General features: G+C 39.1%; 1 pseudogene; it reads right to left on the bottom strand.

Moving 5' to 3' along the window:
• Positions 1-215: 215 nt before the first annotated feature.
• LOC123609924 overlaps positions 216-17,971 on the bottom strand; it is a 72,350-nt pseudogene continuing 54,594 nt past the window's right edge.

Below are 17,971 nucleotides of genomic sequence, written 5' to 3'. Positions count from 1 at the left end.
TAATATTCATTTCACATTTGCAGACATTTTTCAGATGCATACCCACACGTAGTGCCAACAACGGCTGTCTTTGTAAAAGCCGCTGTGGGTAACAGAAGATGTACACTCGTAAAGGGTTTTGTTTGGTCTTTATTTATAAACTGTAAATCTCTATCCTGTTAACAAGAAATGTAGTTATTAAGCACCCTGAGTTTATAAATGAGAAACCACTCAATTTAGCCAGGACATGAGAGATCTGAGGGCAGGGAGAGGCGACAACGGTCTTTAAATATTTGAAGGTGAAAGAACTGGGGAGACTTGATCTGTGGCCTCAGGTGGAGGCGGGTTTCAGCTGAGTGAACTTCTGCCAAGTGGCCCCGAGGCGGCCCCCTAGTGGCTGTGATCTGGAACAGGCTGGTGCAAGGGCCTGGCAGGGACTGAGTCAGGGAACTCAGGCGGCTCCACAAGGCTGGGCTCCCTGAGATCTTTTCTAGTCCTGAGGGGCAGTAACTGTTAGAAGTTACACAAAACGACTTTTTTCCTTTTGTAAAACAGAAAATAATCAATTGCCATAAATTTGAATTGTTTAAAGTGAAAATGTGAATGTTTTTTTGATGATGGTGTGCATTGTGCATGCAGTATATTTCAGGATTGTTTTATCTTATTTTTAAAGTATTTATTTATTTATTGAGAGAGAGAGAAGGGCAGAGAGAGAGAGGGAGAGAGAGAGAAACCCAGGCAGGCTCTGCCCCATTAGTGCAGTGCCAGATGTGGGGCTCGACCTCATGAACTGTGAAATCATGATCTGAGCAGAAGTTGGATGCTTAACTGACTGAGCCAACCAGGCACCCCTGTTTTATTTTACTTTATTAATGTTTATTTATTTATTTGGAGAGAGAGAGAGATAGAGTATGAGCAGAGAGAGGGCGGACAGAGAGAGAATCCCAACCTCAGCACAGAGTCCCATGCAGAGCTTGATCTCAAGAACCATGAGATCATGACCTGAGCTGAAATCAAGAGTCAGCCACTTAACCAACTGAGCCACCCAGGTGCCCCTCGGGCATTGTTTTAAATGCTGGAGATAGGAGTGAGCAAAATAGACAAAACTTTGTACCTTAAAATACCTTCAAAATGTTTCTGCATGTATTTTCTTATTTGACCTCATGATGATTGGGTGAAGTGAGCCGAGCAAGGATTCTCCCCACTATGCACAAGGAAGCTAGGGCTCAGAGAGGGTCAGTGACTTGCCCAGAAACACATGTGGGAGAAAAATGAAAACTGGCCCTATGAGCTCCTGCCCCAGTGCTCTAAGCACTGCCCTGTCACTGCCAGCGGAGAGGAACTCGTGCTCCTGTATTCCCACCACAGACTTCGAGGGTGGGCAACACATCCCCAATTCCCTAAAATCACTGCATTTTTTTTTTAATTTTTTTTTCAACGTTTATTTATTTTTGGGACAGAGAGAGACAGAGCATGAACGGGGGAGGGGCAGAGAGAGAGGGAGACACAGAATCGGAAACAGGCTCCAGGCTCTGAGCCATCAGCCCAGAGCCCGACGCGGGGCTCGAACTCACGGACCGCGAGATTGTGACCTGGCTGAAGTCGGACGCTTAACCGACTGCGCCACCCAGGCGCCCCAAAAATCACTGCATTTTAAATGTAGCAAAGAGATTAAACCTCGGAAGCAGTGCTCATTACAAGCCTAATGTACTTTAATTTCTAAGCTATGAGGTTCACAAAGACTGATGTTGTATCTTGCTCATTTTTAAAACCCCATGCCTGACACATAGCATGTGCTTTATCAGTGTTTGTTAATGGAATAACCACAACTCATAAGTATCAAATGCTATTCTTTTTTTTTTTTTTAGGTTTGTTTATTTATCTAAGTAATCTCTGCACCCAAGATGAGGCTAGAACTCACAACCCAGAGAACAAGAGCTGTATGCTCCTTTAAGTGAGCTAGTCAGGTGCCCCCTCAAATGCTATTTTTTTTTTTAATTTTTTTTTCAACGTTTATTTATTTTTGGGACAGAGAGAGACAGAGCATGAACGGGGGAGGGGCAGAGAGAGAGGGAGACACAGAATCGGAAACAGGCTCCAGGCTCTGAGCCATCAGCCCAGAGCCCGACGCGGGGCTCGAACTCACGGACCGCGAGATGGTGACCTGGCTGAAGTCGGACGCTTAACCGACTGCGCCACCCAGGCGCCCCTCAAATGCTATTTTTATGTTGTGTTTTTAAAGTATGCTCTTCTTGGGGCTCCTCAGTGGCTCAGTCAGTTAGGTGTCAGACTTTTGATATTGGCTCAGGTCATGATCTCACAGTTTGTGGGATTGAGCCCTGCATCCAGGCTCTATGCTGGCAGAGTGGAACCTGCTTGGGATTCTCTCACTCTCCCTCTCTGTCCCTCCCCCGCTTGCTCTCTCTTGCTCTCTCTCAAAATAAACATTAAAAAATTACAAAAAAATAAAGTATGCTCTTCTTGTGAAATTATAGTACCTCAGAAATGGAAAGTTGTTACATTTCACATGACTTTAAAGAAACTAGAAGGCTAGGATAAGGATCCGTGTATCGATTATAGAAATGCTTGGTTGAGACGTGGGTGGGACTGATGCCTTGGAGAAACAAGGGTCTGCCTTAATCTTCATTTTAAAGCATTGGTTGGTTATTTTGAGCATTGGTTGGTTAAAGCATGATTTTTAGTGCATTTCAGTACGTTCTGTTTAATTAAATTCTGGCCTTTGGTTTTCCAGTACTTTAACTAAATTCTTCATTATAATCACTGGGTTGTATTTACCCAGAAGTAGAATCATCTTGTGCCATCACAGGCATTCTCTACCCTTGGAAGCTAAGAAAAGTAAACACATCTTTTCATGGCAGGTTTCTAGTAGCTCTCTGTTTAAAGGGAGAAGTTAATGAAAAGGTAGTACCATGCTCCCTTTTCAAGTCCTCATTAATTGAAGACGAAGCCATATTAGACCTAAAGTAGAAAAGGATAAGCACACATATATACACATAAATAACAAAAATATAGCATATACATTTATAAATATACATACAGGCACACCTCACAGATATTGCAAGTACTGTTCCAGACCACTGTAATAAAGCAAATATCGCAATAAAGTGAGTCAGATGAATTTTTTTTGTTTCCCAAAGCACATAAAAATGATATTTACACTATATAAGAGTCTATTAAGCGTGCTATAGCATTATGTCTAAAAAATAATGTACATACATTGATTTAAAAAAAATGCCTTATTCCTGAAAATGGCTAACCATCATCTGAGCTTTCAGCAAACTAACCGTTTCGCTGGTGGAGGGGCTTGCCTCAGCGTTGGTGGCTGTGGACTTATCAGCATGGTGGTTGCTGAAGGTGGGGGTGGCTGTGGCAATTTCTTAAAGTAAGACAATGAAGGTTGCCGCAGCGACTGACTCTTCCTTTCACAAACCATTTCTCTATAGCATGCGATGTTGTCTGATAGCATTTTGCCCATAGTACAACGTCTTCCAAATTGGAGTTGATCCTCTAAAACCCTGCTGCTGCTTTATCAATGACGTTTATATTATATTCTAAATCCTTTGTTGTCTTTTCAACAATCTCCACAGCGTCTTCACCAGGAGGAGATTCCATCTCAATAAACCACTTTCCTTGCTCATTCATGAGAAGCAGCTCCTCATCCATTTGAATTTGATCATGAGATTACAGCAATTCAGTCACATGTTCAGGCTCTACGCTTAATTCTAGTTCTCTTGCTGTTCCCACCACATCTACAGTTACTTCCTCCACTGGTGTCTTGATCCCCTCAAAGTCATCCCTGAGGGTTGGAATCAATTTCTTCCAAACTCCTGTTAATCCTGTTGATAATTTGACCTCTTACAACAAATCATGAATATTCTTTTTTTTTTTAATTTTTTTTTTCAACGTTATTTATTTATTTTTTTGGGACAGAGAGAGACAGAGCATGAACGGGGGAGGGGCAGAGAGAGAGAGGGAGACACAGAATCTGAAACAGGCTCCAGGCTCTGAGCCATCAGCCCAGAGCCTGACACGGGGCTCGAACTCACTGACCGCGAGATCGTGACCTGGCTGAAGTCGGACGCTTAACCGACTGCGCCACCCAGGCGCCCCATGAATATTCTTAATGGCATCTAGAATGGTGGATATTTTCCAGAAGATTTTCACTTGTCTTTGCCTAGATCCACCTGAGGAACCACTATCCATGGCAACTATAACTATATGAAATGTATTTCTTTTTTTTTTTCAACGTTTATTTATTTTTGGGACAGAGAGAGACAGAGCATGAACGGGGGAGGGGCAGAGAGAGAGGGAGACACAGACTTGGAAGCAGGCTCCAGGCTCTGAGCCATCAGCCCAGAGCCCGACGCGGGGCTCGAACTCACGGACCGCGAGAGCGTGACCTGGCTGAAGTCGGACGCTTAACCGATTGCGCCACCCAGGCGCCCCTGAAATGTATTTCTTAAATAAGATGACTTGAAAGTCAAAATTACTCCTTGATTTGTGGGCTGCAGAATGGATACTCTATTAGCAGGCTTGGAAACATGAATCTTGTCATACATCTCCATCAGAACTCTTGGATGGCCAGGTACATTGTCAATGAGGAGTAATGTTTGGAAAGGAATCTTTATTTTGAGCAGTAGGTCTCAACAGTGAGCTTAAAATACTCAGTAAACCATGTTATAAAGACATGTGCTGTCATCCAGGCTTTGTTGTTCCATTTATAGAGCACAGGCAGAGTAAATTTAGCATAATTCTTAAGGACCCTAGAATTTTTTCAGAATTGACTTTAACTTGAAATCACCAGTTGCATTAGCCCCTAACAAGAGAATCAGCCTGTCTTTTGAAACTTTGAAGCCAGGTATTGACTTCTCTTCTCTAGCTATTAAAGGGCTAGATGGCATTTTCTTCCAATAGAAGACTATTTAATATACACTGAAAATCTGTTGTTTAGTGTAGCCACCTTCATTAATTATCTTAGATCTTTGGGATAACTTGCTGCAGCTTCTACATCAGCACCTGTTTCTTCACCTTGAACTTTGATGTTATGGAGACGGCTTCTTTCCTTATACCTCATGAACCAACCTCTGCTAGTTTCAGACTTTCCTTCTGCAGCTTCCTCACGTCTCTCAACTTTCATAGAGCTGAAGAGAGTTGGGGCCTTGCTCTGGATTGGGCTTTGGGTCAAGGGAATGTTGTGGCTGGTTTCGTCTCCTATCCAGACCACCAAAATGTTCTCCATATCAGCAGTAAGGCTGTTTTGCTTTAATATCATTGGTGTGTTCACTGAAAAAGGACTTTTAATTTCCTTCAAAAACTTTTCCTTTGCATTTAAAACTCGGCCAACTCATACATGAGGCCTTGCTTTTGGCCTAATTTGACTTCTGACGTGCCTTCTCACTAAGCATAATTACTTCTAGCTTTTAATTGAAAGTGAAGAAGACTTGCAACTCTTAGAGGCCACTGTAGAATTATTAATTGGCCTAATTTAAATATTGTTGAAATTTCAAGAAATAGGGAGGCCCAAAGAGAGGGAGAGAGATGGCTGGTGAGCAGTCAGAACACATACAACAGTCACTGATTAAGCTTGCCATCTTACGTGGGCATGGTTTGTGGTGGCCCAAAACAATTACAAGAGCAATATCAAATATCACTGATCACAGATCACCATAACAAATGTAATAAGAATGAAAAAGTTTTATATATTGTAAAAAATTTTAAAATGTGACGTAGAGACACAAAGTGAGCAAATGCCACTGGAAACATTGTACTCATAGATGCTCCACGCAGGGTTTCCACAAACCTTCCATTTGTACAAAATACATCTGTGAAGTGAAATAAAGTGAAGCATAATAAAATGAATATGAGAGAGGGTGAATATTCAGTGGAAGGGAAAGGGCATCAGGTGAAAATAATTTAAAATTCACATCTATCTATGTAGATGGGAAAATCCACAAATGTTCAGTCCTGAAGGCAGCTCTAAACTCATGGCTGTCTGTGCCCTGGCCAAAGAATTGTTCACTCTTGTTCATCTGTGGAGGAAAAAATTTAAATCAATTATTGAAATGAGGTTGTTTGATGGGATCCAAGCTATCGAGGAGAGTCACTGTAACAATCAATGAGAACAGGGGTCAGGGTTAGAGACCTCAGTTCAAATTTCTGATCTGCGCCAAGTTGTTCTGTGTCTGTTTCCTCATCTGCGAAGTATGGATAAACACTGTCTCCAGGACTGTTGCAACTAGAATGAGGTCACTTATGTGAAGAGCTTACAATGGAGTCTGTCACAGAGTAAATGCTCATCAGAGGGCAGTAGCCATTGTTCTCGGTTATGCATGATACAGCAGTCACATGGCCACAGTCTCTACCTTGTAGAGAAAAGATGAGATTTTGAATCTGGACTTTTGAGTTTCAGTCCAAAAGTAGGTAAGTTTGTACTCTGGGCAAATCAGTGAATCTATTTATGTTCCTTTTAATGACACAGCATCACTCATCCAAACCTCACAAGTAACAACTAATTCTGCTTCAATTTCAGAGCCACATAAAAAGTGGAACCAACACTTGTTGGTTCCAACCAACTTCACCATAAGATCTGAAGGTGTTTTGCCTCAACTAGGCTTTCCATGAAACCAGAACATCTCCCAGGGAGACAATGCAGCTGCTCCCTGTGGTTCATACTGTGGTTTCTCTCTGTGCCTGAGTGTTTTCTAGAGCTGGATTGCTTTCTTCTCATAAGAAATGATGTAACTCTGGAACACAAGCAAAACAATGAGGGAAAGAAATCTCTGGGCAATAGTGTCCTCAGTTCAAGCAGAAGGTTTTCCAGTATGGAGTTTCCTCAAAAAGTTAAAAATAGAACTGCCCTATTATCCAGCAATTGCACCACTAGGTATTTACCCAAAGGATATAAAAATACTGATTTGAAGGAGACATACACCCCAATGTTTACAGCAGCATTATCTACAATAGCCAAATTATGGAAACAGCTCAAGTGTCCATTGAATGATGAGTGGATAAAGAAGATGTGGTATACATATATGATGAAATATTACTCATCCATCAAAAAGAATGATATCTTGGGGTACCTGGGTGGCTCAGTCAGTTAAACCTCTGACTCTTGGTTCTGGCTCAGGTCATGATCTCACAGTTTGTAAGTTCAAGCCCCGCATCAGGCTCTGCACGCACAGTACAGAGCCTGTGTGGGATTCTCTCTCTCCCTCTCTCTCTGCCCCTCCCCAACTTGTGCTCTCTCTTAAAAAAAAAAAAAAAAGAACAAAATTTTGCTATTTGCCACAAGGTGGATAGCTTATGCTCAGCGAAATAAGTCGCTTACAGAAAGACAAATACAACATGATTTCATTCATATGTGGAATTTAAGAATTAAAACAGATGGACATAGGGAGAAAAAGAGAAAGACAAACCATAAAACAAACTCCTTTTTTTAAAATGTTTATTTTATATTTGAGAGAGAGTGCGATCAGGGGAGGGTCAGAGAGGGAGGAATAGAGAGGATCCCAAGCAGCCTCTGAACTGTCAGCTCAGGGTCCAACGTGGGGCTCAGTCTCAGGAACCATGAGATCATGACCTGAGCTGGAATAAGAGTCAGACACTTAACTGACAGAGCCACCCAGTTACCCCCAGGCTCTTGACTATAAAGAACAAATTGAGGGTTGCTGGAGGGGAGGTGGGAGGATAGGTTAAACAGGTGATGGATATTAAGGAGGGCACTTGTGATGAGCACCAGGTATTGTATGTAAGTGATGAATCACTAAATTCTGCATCTGAAACCAATATTGCACCATATGTTAACTAGCTGGAATTTAAATAAAAACTTAAATAAAAAGGAAAAGTTTTCACTATCTGCTTTTTTGGTAGGTCTCATAACATGGCTCTTTCCTTTGATAAGAAGAGTGGACTCCGTGATGTTAGCTTTCATCTTGGATTCCCCGGAGCATTGCTCCCCCAGGCTTTCCAAGTAAGCAGCCACTTTATGTCTGGGACAGGATTAACAGCAGGTCTGTAATCTATTCTCCATAGGTTATCCCCAGGAAATAAAGAAGGTGATATGGTCTAATTTTATAAAGATGCTAATGACAGGTTTTATGCCAGGTAAAATAATTGAATTGCTAGGGGAAGAGTCTCCCTAAAAAAACTTTTAGCACGAGTACAAAGCTACCTGTATTGCTTCTGGTAAACAAAGTTGGCATCTGTGAATTTGGGGGGCAGAGTTCTCTGAAAAGTCATGCAAGCTACATAACCAGCTGAGTATAAAATGGAGAGTTTTCAAGACTTAAATGGGCTACTTCTGGGTAAGTGATTTGACCAGCACACATCCTATAGAGACCTCATATATTCATCTGGGCCAGAATCAATCCAGTACTTTGAAAAAGGGCTTAGGAACCTTCACTGACAGTCCTAAACTGGCCTATGCTTATGCTATGCCTTTTGATTACTTGTCTCCTTGAAATTATTAATAAAATTTGACCCTAGGTAAGATCTATGATTTGCGTGAGTCTGATATGATAGTCCCATTTTTGTGATCAGCCAGGAATACAGTAAAGAAAGAGAAAGGGGTGAGCTCAAATTTCAAGTAGCAGGCATCAGGATGTGGAGTGGACGATATGCCTTCTTGGGAGGCTCCATAAACGGAACACAAGTGTTCATTTTGACTCGCCTTTGAGATTGGCCATATGTAAGAACCTGGGACTTGGTCTTGAAAGAGATAGTTTAGGTGAATATTAAGAGGAAAAAGGATGGAATTTAGAAACCCAAGTGGAGATATCATTCCCATCCAACAGATTTCTCTCAGATTCAAAATAAAGGGCTTTCATTATAAACTGTTCTTTGACTGAATTAGCTAAGCTCATAACATCAAAGCAGGGATGGTCATGCCAAACACTGTCAAATCTCGCCAGTTGGATGGAATATTTGAATCAATGTAGTCAATCAAGCAGGACAACCGTGTCAAGTATGGACACTAATATTTTCCAGGTAGGAGTATGGATCATTGAGTTCCTGGGCACATATCCCTCCATCTTGCCTCCAGCTCTGCCTCTCGACAACCCTACCACATAAGGTCATATAGTCCACCTTTGTCCCTGGACTTCCCAATCATTTTGACTTTCTATCCATATCTTCTTATTTTCATTTTCATCCCTCTGGGCTCAACCTTGGTAAGATAGCGGCTTGTTTAAAAAACAATAACAACACAAAGTTCACAAGTACTTCTTTCTCATGATGGAGGGAGAATTACTTTCCTTCAGTCCTCCTGAAAGGATTCTGCTGTACAACTTAAGTGAATCATGAAGCAGTATGTCTACTGATTAAATCCAGAATATTAACGTGCCTGTGATTGCTTTGGTCACCTTAGAAACTCTGGAGTGTGGATGAGAACCTGAGCTGTCAGTTCACTGCCAGAACCAGGTGAAATCATTTGACTCAAGACAAACTAAACAAGGTATGTCTTTAAACAGCAATTACATTGTTTGAAAACCAGGTCTTTCCTCCAGCTTCCGAGGAAAACTCAGGGTGTAGTGCTGATTAGAGAGCAGAAGTTCTGCCAATTTCTAATGGATGTTTCCCAAGATTGTGGAAGCAGAATGAAAACTGAGTTATCAAAGAACAAATGACTGCGGGCTCCATTTCAGATATCTCATTGGGCAAGTGCCGTTTAATTCTACACCAGATGCAAGGTTTAAATTGATAACTCAAGTAGATATCGCAAGGAAATATCATGGATATATGCATACTCTAAAAGAAGACATGAAATATAGAATATTTGTAACAGAATAAGAAACTTCAGAGGCTAATATACATGGCAATATCCTTATCTTCCTCCCTGCCAAGACAATTGTTTATATTTAACATTTATATATCATTTACTATTATGAGTACTTTATAAGATTTATAAAGATTAACTCATTTCATCCCCATGACAGCCATATGAAGTAGCATAGGTATTGTTACCATCATTCCAGATGAGGAAACTGAGAAAGAAAGGAATCAAATAACTTGTTCAAGACCACATAGCTTACCTAATTCAAATCTAGAGTCTGCTCCAGAATCTACGTTCTTATCCACTCTGCTTTGCTGCCTTTTTGAATATTTTAATTTTTTTTTCAACGTTTATTTATTTTTGGGACAGAGAGAGACAGAGCATGAACGGGGGAAGGGCAGAGAGAGAGGGAGACACAGAATCAGAAACAGGCTCCAGGCTCTGAGCCATCAGCCCAGAGCCCGACGCGGGGCTCGAACTCCCGGACCGCGAGATCGTGACCTGGCTGAAGTCGGACGCTTAACCGACTGCGCCACCCAGGCGCCCCATTGAATATTTTAAACACAAAATTTGAAAGCATTTAATTATTCCCTATCTTTTTTTTTTTTTTTTAACGTTTATTTATTTTTGAGACAGAGAGAGACAGAGCATGAATGGGGGAAGGTCAGAGAGAGAGGAAGACACAGAATCCTAAGCAGGCTCCAGGCTCTGAGCTGTCAGCACAGAGCCCGACACGGGGCTCGAACTCACAGACCGTGAGATCATGACCTGAGCCGAAGTCGGACGCTTAACCGACTGAGACACCCAGGCGCCCCAAGTTATTCTCTATCTTAAAATATTCCTTTACCTAAGAAAATACATGCATGGAAACCTTGGCATGTGGGCTGGGGAACCTCCAGCAGAAAGTGAGCAGAGATCACTCACAAAATAGTAGACAAAGTGAGAAACTGCTGCTTTGATTCAACCATCTTGCCAAAGCCTGGAAATTTCCCTCTTGTCTCAGTTCTGCCTTCATCATTTGGGTCTGAGTGGAGGGTCTTAAATTTGTTTTCCTGTTCTCTGTTATATGTCCAGGCTTCCAAATTAGTATTGCCTATAGATGCCAGATAACCTTCCCAAGACTGTTTATTCATTCCATAAACTCTTTCCATATGCCAAACCTGTTCTTGGCATAAAAAAATGATTGAAAGCATCTTCTAGGTGAGTGGAAATATAAAATGTGACTGGAAATACAAAAAATGGGAATAGGAAAACTCAGAAGTTAATGCAAGTTAATCCAGTATGTATCAGACAGACTAAATATCAGTGATTCATCCCACTTTACTGAGCACCAGTCCTGGCTACTATGACAATATGAAGAAAAACAAACATTATTAATTGCCTTTACATTCCTGGCTCTGTAGTAGGTCCTGGACATATTAGTGGACCAAATAAACTCAGTTCCTGCTTCACAAAACATACAAGTTTTGGAGAAGGCTGACAATAAAAAGGTAATTATAAGTGCAAGTGTAAATTATAGAAAACTTTAAATTACACTTCTAGGGTTGACTTTGTTAAATGCTGAGATTCCTTGATCTGGCAGTTATATCCTGAGGGGCTCCTTATCCAGGCTGACAATTCCTCATTTTAGAGCTTTTGGAAAATACGTGATATTGAACATTAAGTAATTACATTTAATTTCCAGAGTTGGTATTGCTGGGTAGAGGGAGGGATTGAATGGTTACCCAGGCAGTGTTATGGTGGGGCACATTGGGGGTGTTCTCAATGGGGAGAGATTATTTGTGCCTCAGGTTCTGAGAAACAGGTCAGCAAGAGCCAGAGCATACTGGATGGGAGCAAACCCTCCCTTACAAGCCAACTGACAAAGATTCAGTGCATAAACTGTAATTGAAACAGATTTTAACTCATAACTATAAAAAGACTTTTAAATTTATACCTAACGGAACTAGAAAAAGAACAACAAACAGAGCTCAAGGTTCGTAGAAAGAAGGAAATAGTAAATATCAGAGAAGAAATAAATAAAATAGAGGCTAAAAAAACAATAGAAAAGATCATGATATAAGGAGCTGTTTCTTTGAAAAGATAAACAAAATTGATGAACTTTTAGCTGGAAAAAGAGAGAGGGCACAAATAAATAAAATCAGAAATGAAAGAGGAGAATTAATAATTGACACCAAAGAAATACAAAACATTATAAAGAAATTCTATGAGAAATTAATTATATGCCAACAAATTAGATGACCTCGAAGAAATGGATAAATTTCTAGAAACATATAATCTTCCAAAACTGAATCAGGAAGAAATAAAAAACCTGAATAGACTAATTACTAGTAACAAAATTGAATCAGTGATTTAAAAACTTCCAACAAACAAAAGTTCAGGACCAAATGACATCAGGGGTAAATTATACCAAACAGTTAAAGAAGAGTTAATACCTAACTGTTCAAACTATTCAAAAAAAAAAAAAAAAATGAGGAGGGAAAGCTTCCAAATACATTCTAGGAGGCCATCATTACCCTGATATCGAAAGCAGACATAGACACTACAAAAAAAGAAAACTACTGGCCAATATCCCTGATGAACATAGATGCAAAAATCCTCAACAAAATAATATCAAACTACATTTAACAATACATTAGAAGGATCATTCACACAATCAAGTGGGATTTATTCTGGGGATTCAAGAATTATTTAATATTTGCAAATCAATCAATGTGATACATTGTATCAACAAGAATAAAAATCATATGATCATCTCAATAGATGCAGAAAAAGCATCTGTCAAGGTACAATATGCATTCTGATAAAAACTCTCAACACAGTGGGTTTAGAGGAAACATTCCTCAACATAATAAAGGCCATATGGCAAAAACTCACAGCTAACATCATACTTAATGGTGAAAAACTGAGAGCTTTTCCCCTAAGATCAGAAACAAAACAAGGATGTCTGCTCTCACAACTTTTATTCAACATAGCACTGGAAGTCCTGGCCACAGTGGTCAGACAAGAAAAGAAATCAAAGTCATTTGAATTGGTAAGGAAGAATTAAAACTGTCACTATATGCAGATGACATGATGCTACAAATAGAAAACCTTAAAGACTCCACCAAAAAACTATAAGAACTGATACATGAATTCAGTAAGGTTGCAGGATACAAAATTAATACACAGAAATTGGTTTCATTTCTATACACTGATAACAAAGTAGCAGAAAGAAAAATTAAGGAATTAATCCCATTTACAATTATGCCAGAAAGAATAAAATATCTAGGAATAAACCGAACCAAAGAGGTGAAAGGCTTATACTCTAAGAACTATAAAACACTGATTGAAAAAAATGAAGATGACACAAATAAATAGAAAGATATTCCATGTTAATGGTTTGGAAGAATTAATATTGTTAAAATGTCCACACTATCCAAAAGGAAACTACAGATTCAGTGCAATCTTTATCAAAATACCAACAATATTCTTTAGAGAACTAGAACAAATAATAATAAAGTTTATGAACCAACAAGGATCCTAACTTGCTAACACAATCTTGAGAAAGAAGAACAAAGCTAGAGGAATCAAAATCCCAAATTTCAAGACTTACCACAAAAGTACAGCAATCAAAACAGCATGGTACCGGCACAACAACAGACACACAGCTCAATAGAACAGAATAGAGATCCCAGAAATAGACCCATGCTTATATGGCCAATTAATCTATCACAAAGGAGGCAAAAATATACAATAGGAAAAGACAGTCTTTCAATAAATTGTACTGGCAAAACTGGACAACCAAATGCAAAAGGATGAAACGGGAAAACTTTCTCATACCATACACAGAAATAAATTCAACATGGATTAAAAACTTAAATGTGAGACCTGAAACCATAAAACTGCTAGAAGAAAACACAGGCAGTAATATCTTGACATTGGCCATAGGAACATTTTTCTAGATATGTCTCCTGAGGCAAGGGAAACTAAAGTAAAATTAAACTATTGGAACTACACCAAAGGAAACCGTCAACCAAACAAAAAGGCAATCTACTGAATGACAGAAAATATTTGCAAATGATATATCTGGTAAGAGGTTAATTCCAAAATACACAAAAATTTCTATAACACAAAACCAAAAAAAATCCCAAACAATCCAGTTTAAAAATGGACAGAGTACTTAAGTAGACATTTTTCTAAAGAAAGCATACAGATGGCCAACAGACACATGACAAGATGCTCAACATCACTAATCATTAGGAAAATGCAAATCAAAACTACAGTGAAATATCACCTTGTACATGTCAGAATGGCTAAAATAGAAAAAATAAGAAATGGCAAGTATTGGTGAAGATGTGGGAAAAAAAGGAACCCTCATACACTGTTGGCGGGAATATAAGTTTGTACAGCCTCTATAGAAAACAATATGAAGGTTCCTCAAAAAATTAAAAATAGAACTACTATATGACCCAATAATTCCACTGCTGACTACTTACCCAAAGAAAACAAAAGCACTAATTTGAAAAGATTTATAAACACCCATTTATTGCAGCATTATTTACAATAGCTAAAGTATGAAAGCAACCCAAGTGTCCATCAATAGATGAATGGATAAAGAAGATGTGGTATACATACACACACGCACACACACACACACACACACACACGAATTGAAATGTCATAAAAAGGGATGAGATCTTGCCATTTATGATTATGTGGATGGACTTAGAGGGTATTATGTTAAGTGAATTAAGTATACAGAGAAAGACAGATACCATATGATTTCACTTATATGTAGAATCTTTTAAAAAAACTAAATGAATATACAAACAAATAAAAAGCAAAAACAGACTCAGAAATACAGAGAACACACTGCTGGTTGCCAGAGTGGGGGTGTAGAAGGGAATGGGAAAATAGGTGAAGAAGAGTGGGAGATACAGGCTTCCAGTTATGGAATGAATAAGTCACAAGAATAAAAGATGCAGCAAAGGGAATATAGTCAATGGTACTATAATAGAGCTGTATGGTGACAAATGGTAGCCACACTTGTGGTGAGCATAGAATAATGTATAGACTTGTCAAATCGCTATGTGGTACATCTGAAACTAATGTAACATTATTTGTCAACTATACTTCAATTAAAAAAATAATAAGACAAAGACTTAGTAATAAGTGCCCTGAACAAAAGGCAGAAATTAATTCAATAGAAATATTGAGGACAAGAGCCACAGGGACACACACAGGAATCTAGGGGTGCTTGGGAGGCTCAGTCAGTTAAGCGTCTGACTCTTGGTTGTGGTTAAGGTCATCGTCTCAAGGTTTGTGGGATCAAGCCTTGCATGAGGCTTGCAATGAGAGTGCAGACCCTGCTTGGGATTCTCTCCCTTTCTCTCTCTCTTTCTCTCTCTCTCTCTTGATTTCTAAGTTTCTTCAATAAAGCCTTAGAAAAAAAAAATTCAGAAGGTTCTACAGCTAAGACAACTTCCTCTAAATTATCACCATTCTCTTAAGAATGAGAAGTCGTGGGGCAAGTGGGTGGCTCAATCAGTTCAGCCTCCCACTTGGGCTCAGGTCATGATCTCGTGGTTCACAAGTTTGAGCCCCATGACAGGCTTTGCACTGAAAGTTCAGAGCCTGGAGCCTGCTTCTGATTCTGTGTCTCCCTCTCTCTCTGCTCCTCCCCCAACTCACACTCTGTCTGTCTCTCAATAAATAAACATTAAAATTTTTAGAAAAAAAAAAAGAATGAGAAGTGGCAGTTCAAACTAGAATCCACTTTATAGTCTTGGCAGATTGTGTTATTCAAGTATAATCAGCCTACATGTTCTTTTTAGAATGGACTGTCGTTTCTTTCTACAATCTTCATAAATTTCTGTAAGCATTCCTAGAGAAGGAGGGCTCTTCTTAACCAGAATAAAACAAATTAGATAAGCAAAGCCTCTTCTTTACCAGAGCTGTGTTCTCTGTTCTTAGTTTCATCCAGCTTCAAGTAGCAAGTGTTTTGAAGAAACAATCTCATCAAGCAAACATCTTTCTCTTTACTTTAAACTCCATTATCTCCTCTTGGAAGAGCACCTTGGCTCCAAGCAAAATGGTGAGAGCTAACAGCCTAAGTATTGCTTACACTAGGCAAAGGCCCGATACCTTTTGAAAGACTTCATTCCTTTAACGGCTTATACGTACTGCAATATGTATAAGTTTGTGAAGTAAATGATAATAACCACAAAACAATTTCCAGAGCTGTGTTCCAAAAATAAAGGTCTGAGATGCCTCCTCAGGCGAGTAGAGTAAGGCTGGACAACCCAGCACTAAAAGGCAATGGAGTATACAAAAAAACAAAGAAAGAAACAAGGTCCCAGTCTTCATGCTGATGGAGCTGGCAGATATATTTTCTTTATAGGCCAACTTTCCCCCAATTCCCTAATGTCCCTAATAATGTCTGGCTAAATTATTGTTGTTGTATGACCCGGGAATTCTGGGAATTCAAAATAAATATAGGCAATGTGTTTGTAAATGGGATTAGTATGAGAGTACAGAACCTTGAAAGAAAAGGCAGTATGTGCTCAGAAATTGTTTTGATGTCATTTTTATTTGAGACTAGAGAGTCAAAGAAGAAATATTAGGGAAAAAAACATCTATTCTAATGGGGACATGAAGGCTTTAATTCAGTGTGTAAAAAAGAAAAATGGGAAAGGAAAACATGTTCAACATTTCCTTTTTAACCCCAGTGGATACACAGATAAGGATTGGGGAGGCAACACCTAAAGCCATGAATTAATTACATGGTCTTCGACTAGTATAGGGTTTGGGATTCAGAAGACCACGCAGTTTATAGACCCCCAACTAAAGGGCTCTCCCAATATCACCCAATGTAAGGGTGCCATCAAATTCCCCTGCAGCTACAACACTAGCACTTTTATATCCAGCAGAAAAGTACATTTATGAGCTCACACTTGTGTTTATGAGCCTGACCCTTCCTAAGCAAGCCAGTGCATCACCCTAGGGCTCCACGTGTCTCTTTATAACTGAATCTGAGGCCTTTCGAACAAAAAGAAAGGAAAAAAATTCAATCATGATTTTTGATGCTGTGATTCAAAGTGCTAGTGTATGCTTTGAGAGAGCTGTAAGAACATATTCACAAGGGTATATCTGGGTAGCAACAGAGCAAAAACATTTTATAGCAAATTATAAAAACTTGAAAAAAACATTATATTTTAAAGTTTTCCTCAGGTAAAATCCAGCTCCTGTCATTGTTCAAGATGATCTTGCTTATCCTAGGCCACACACTTTGAAATGCCCAGGTAATACAAATTATTTCCTCCTAGCCAATTAGTAGCTGTGTTAAACCCAAATAATAGCAAGTGACCCTAGAGTCTGGGAAAGTTCAAAGTCCACTGTGTCATTTCCTGATGCCCTGAAATACAGGTTCCCAGCACTGTGGCTCTTTGAATGGACAAAGGAAAATTGCCATAGTTTTACTCTTCTACTTTCATCCTTTTGCCCAATTTTAAAGACTTTACCATGCAAATCACAACAAGGGAAGGAAAATCTGCCCATGGTTCTAAATGATTTTTTAAAAATGTCATTTTTTGTTTCTAAAGACAAAAATGTTATCATAGCTTCATGTATATTTGTGCTCCCTTTCTAAGACCAGAAAAGTATGAGTTTAGTGAGGAAAATCAGGACAAAAGCAGAAATAAACAACCTATTTAAAATAAGCCAGGAGTCACAAAAAAAAAAAAAAAAAAAAAAGATACGCAGGAATAAACTTAACCAAACTCTGAAAACTATAAAACACTGACGAAAGAAATTGAAGATGACTCAAAGAAATGGAAAGATATTCCATGCTCATGGATTGAAAGAACAAATATTGTTAAGATGTCTATACTACCCAAAGGAATCTACACATTTAATGCAATCCCTATCAAAATACCAACAGAATTTTTGACAGAACTAGAATAAAAATCCTAAAATTGTATGGAACCACAAAAGACCTCGAATAGCCAAAGCAATCCTGAAAAAGAAATACAAAGCTGGAGGCATCATAATTCTATACTTCAAATTATATTACAGAGCTGTAGTAATCAAAACAGATGGTATGGATACAAAAATAGACACATAGATCAATAGAATGGAATAGAAAAACCAGAAATGAACTCGCAATTATATGGGCAATCTTCAGTAAAGCAGGAAAGAATAAACAATGGGAAAATGACAATG

Source organism: Leopardus geoffroyi, chromosome B2 (assembly GCF_018350155.1).
Source record: "Leopardus geoffroyi isolate Oge1 chromosome B2, O.geoffroyi_Oge1_pat1.0, whole genome shotgun sequence".
In the NCBI taxonomy this organism is placed as follows: domain Eukaryota; kingdom Metazoa; phylum Chordata; class Mammalia; order Carnivora; family Felidae; genus Leopardus; species Leopardus geoffroyi.
The sequence above is the reverse complement of the archived record's forward strand: the minus strand, read 5'-3'. Positions and strand labels throughout refer to the sequence as shown.